This window comes from Eutrigla gurnardus, assembly GCF_963514095.1.
Source record: "Eutrigla gurnardus genome assembly, chromosome: 24".
In the NCBI taxonomy this organism is placed as follows: Eukaryota; Metazoa; Chordata; class Actinopteri; order Perciformes; family Triglidae; genus Eutrigla; species Eutrigla gurnardus.
The window spans coordinates 13621278-13625708 of NC_139935.1; positions in this window are offsets into that span (position 1 = coordinate 13621278).

Sequence of the window (4431 nt, forward strand, 5' to 3'; positions counted from 1 at the left end):
GGGAGAAGAGGTATGTTTTTAACCGGGACTTGAATGTGGGGAGTGAGGGTGAGTCGCGGACAGATGTGGGGAGAGAGTTCCAGAGTCGGGGTGCAGTACGGGAGAAGGCTCGGTCGCCGAAGGATTTGAGTCTGGATATGGGTGTTGTCAGGGAGAGAGTGGAGGAGGATCGGAGGGCACGGGTGGGGCGGTGGGGAATGAGGAGGTCAGACAGGTAGGGGGGGGCCAGGTGGTGGAGGGCTTTGAAGGTGAGGAGGAGGATCTTGTAGTTGATGCGCTGTTTGATGGCGAGCCAGTGCAGAGAGTTGAGGACGGGAGTGATGTGTTCACGGGACCGGGTGTGGGTGAGGAGGCGGGCAGCAGAGTTTTGGACCATTTGAAGTCTATGGAGGGAGTGGGAAGTGATGCCGGTGAGGAGGGAGTTACAGTAGTCGAGGCGGGAGGAGATGAAGGCGTGGATGAGGGATTCGGCAGGAGGGGGAGAGAGGCAGTGTCGGATTTTGGCGATGCGGCGGAGGTGGAAGTAGGAGGTCTTGATGACGGAGCTGACATGATGATCGAAGGAGAGGGTGGGGTCCAGGATAACGCCAAGGTTGCGTGCCAGGGGGGAGGGAGTGATGGTCGAGGTGTCGATGGTGAGTGAGATGGGTCCGGTTTTGCTGAGGGTGGATTTGGTGCCTATGAGGAGGAGCTCTGTTTTATCACTGTTGAGTTTGAGGAAGTTGTGAGTCAGCCATGTTTTTATTGTGGAGATGCAGGTTTCGATGTGGGTGAGGGGAGGGTTCTTGGTGGATTTGGTGCTGATATAGATCTGGGTGTCGTCGGCGTAGCAGTGATGGTCCAGGTTGAGGTTGCGGATGATGTGACCAAGGGGGAAGAGGTAGCAGATGAAGAGGAGGGGGCCGAGGACTGAGCCTTGGGGGACCCCCTGCGTGACCGGGGAGAGGGTGGATGTGTGGCCGGAGAGGGAGACGAACTGTTGTCTGTTGGTGAGGTAGGAGGTGAGCCAGTCGAGTGCAGTGCCCTCAACACCCTGTTGGCGTTGTGTTAGGCTAGCGGGAGCTAGGAAATGCTGATACGGCGTCAGTGAAGTGAGTGCCCTCGCTCCCCTCTCCTTGCCCGTATCGTTTTTCGGTTTACTTCATGGCGTTTTTCGCTAATGAAGCAAGCTAACTTAATGTGGAGAAGACGGAGAGTATTGTCTGCTCTCCTCTCACTGGCATTTATTTCATAGGTAACATGTCCTGCGTTCACAGTTAGCGGAGAGCTCTCGCTCTGGCTGCCCTGAAAGGACGCTAGCAGGAGCGCATGCCCCGCGCTAGCTTTAGATCGATAACTGCCATATCAGTGAAGGTGGGTGTCCTCGCTCACCTCCCTCGGTATTATTGATCACCGTTTTTCGGGTCCTGTGTTCACGGTTAGCGGAGTGCTCTCGCTCTCGCTGCCCTGAAGTGTGCCTCGGTGCTAGCTTATGCGAATAACTGGCATACTAGTGAAGTGGTGTGTCCTCGCTCCCCTCCCATCGTAGCGTTGAACACTGTTCGTGTCCTGTCCCCACAGTTAGCGGAGTGCTCTAGCTCAGGCTGCCTTTGGGGGGTGCTAGCAGAAGCCTGTGCTCTGTGCTAGCCTTTATATTGATAACTAAATCCCAATACTGATAAGCTGCCGTATTTGCGAAGGGATTGTCCTCGCCCCCCTCACTATAGCATTTACAGAGGGAAATTCACGGAGAATACATACGGTCGCTAGGTCGTAGAGTGTGTTCCACTCTCCTCTCACCGTAGCCTTACAACCGTCTTATGTCCGGTTCTCATGGTCAGCAGAGTGCTCTTGCTCGGCCTGACTGTACTGGCACCGTTGCCGCAATGGATTCACATGCCTGAATTCCTGTATTCCCATTGTCCCTCTTGTCTTGGCCTTGAGCACCTGAGGGAGGGTCTTTCAGAAGACCCCTGCATGAACTGCAGTTACATGCCTCTCGCTGTGAGAGTAGCAAGGCTGACTGAGGTGGAGAGCCTGATGGCCGATGCTTGCTCCACATTGTCGGGGCAGTCGTCCCAAGCCTGCCCGCCCATCCGAGCAAGCGGCATGCCACAGGGGCTGCTCGGGCTCCCTCCAGGAAAACGGCCAAGTCTGACAAGCTGGCCTCAAAGGTGGATCTGCTTGCAACAGAGCTGGCCCAGATGAAATCTCTCCTCCTGTCCCTCCGCCCTGTTGCTCGTACAGAAACCGCTGTTTCACCCGAGTGAACATCCATGCCTTAGCTGTTTCAGGAGGAGGACATTGTATCCGTGGCAGCTTCTGCCACTCTCTTTAATGAGATGTCCTCCCAGGTCTCTCGGCTTAGCTCTCGTTCCTCCGCTCAGAGCTCCGTGGAGGGGACGGCAGATGGCTCCATGGGATCCATCATTCGTGCAGCCCTGGCACGCCTGCAGCTGGATCTCAAGCAAGCAGAGCCGAAGCCGGCTCGTGCTTTCTTCAGGCGCACTCCGGCCCCTGCCACCTTCACCATCCCTCCCTCTAACGAATATCTGAGGGAGTTGCATGCATGCTGGAGAGACTCTAAGGCTCTCTCCCACCTTACAGCAGACGGCCGGACTTTGGCTGCAATGCAGGATGCGGCCAAATTTGGCCTTGACCACATGCCGGCTGTTGAGCCGACAATTGCTTCCCTTGTAATCTCCCCCGACGAGGCCCTGAGGCCAGATGCCAGGTGCCCTTGCCTGCAATGTCGCATTACAGACGACCTTCTTTATAAGGCATATGGCACAGCAGCCCGGATGGGTCGTATTGGCAACACGGTGCACTGCAGCAGGCTGAAGTAGACGCATCCACCATCAGCCTCAGTGATGCCTCGCTGCAGGCTTTTGCCTTAATGTCGAGGGAAATGGGGCATCTGATGTCCACTCTTGTTCAGACTCGCCGCCAGGTCTGGCTGGCACAGTCACCCTTGTCCGAAACATGTAGGAGGACCCGTCGCATGGTTCCAGTGGAACCAGGGGAAATGTTCGGCGCAGCCGCTCTGCAGGCACTCGAGCGGACTGTCCAGGCTGATCGTACCAGGCGGCAGTTCTCGGGTCTTAGCAGGGGCATGCCCCCCCCCCCCCCCCCCCTCCGGCAGGGCTGGGGGCTTGGCATCTGCCCCACGGGGCCAACCCTGGCCACCGTCTCACCCCAGGGGCTACTATGGGCCTCTGCAATCTGCCGAGATGCCTGTCCGCTGCCATCAGGAGCCTGCCCGCTTTACCTCCGAACAACCTCGGGCCACGGTGCATAACCGTCGCCCCCCCCCCAAGGCCCCGAAAGGCCGGGGGGGCAGGAATTGAAGTTTCGGGGCTGGCTGTCGGACATTTCTCCCAGCAGCAGCTGGACTGCTGGGCAGCGCAAACTCTGGATCCCTGGGTGGTTTCCACCCTAGCCCAGGGTTACAAACTTCAGTTCCGACGCCGGCCCCCTACCTTTGGCCGGGTCAAGATGACATGGCCGTCATCCACGACCCGGCAAAAAACCTAGCCCTAGATCCGGAGTTATCCGCCCTTCTGACCAAAGGGGCAATCGAGCCGATGGATCCCTGGCTTCAGCCCGGGGGGTTCTACTCGACTTATTTCCTGATCACAAAGAAATGCGGCGGGCCTCGGCCAGTCCTCGATCTAAGGGGCCTCAACAAGTTTCTAAAAGTCTTGCCATTCCACATGGACAGCGCAGCAGATGTCCTTCATGCCGTCGCCGAAGGAGACTGGTTCACCTCAGTCGACTTGAAGGATACCTATTTCATGTTCCTATTGTGCCTCATCACAGGAAGTTTCTTCGTTTTGCTTTCCAAGGCCGTCATTTTAAGTTCAGGGTGCTCCCATTTGGGCTCTCCCTCTCCCCACGGGTATTCACCTGGTGCGTCGTGGCAGCTCTCTCACCTCTGTAGTCGCAGGGCTTGAAGATCCTACCATACCTGGACGATTGGCTAATTTGTGCGCCGACCCGGCTTCAGGCCGCCAAGGACACGGCTCGCCTTCTTTCTCACGTGTCTCAGCTCGGTCTGAGGGTGCACTGGGAGAAGAGCTTTCTGATCCCCTCACGGACCATAACCTTTCTCGGTGTGGATCTGGACACAGTTACGATGGAGGCCCGGCCCTCGCCTCGACCTGTGGTCGATGTCCTCCATCATCTTTCCTTATTCCAAGGGGGCACCATGTCCGCACGGCTACTGCAGGTTTCCCAGGCTCTTCTAACGTGGGCAGCCCCTCGCCTGACCAGCCTACGGGCGGCGTATTTACAGGGGCATCAGAATCACCCAGAGGTGGTGCACAACATTTGGGGTCTCTTCGGAAGAGCAGAGGTGGACCTCTTTGCCTCGGAAGAGTCAGCCCACTGCCCACTGTAGTTCTCCTTAATGGAGACGACCAGCCCTCTGGGTCAGGATGCTCTGGCCCACGC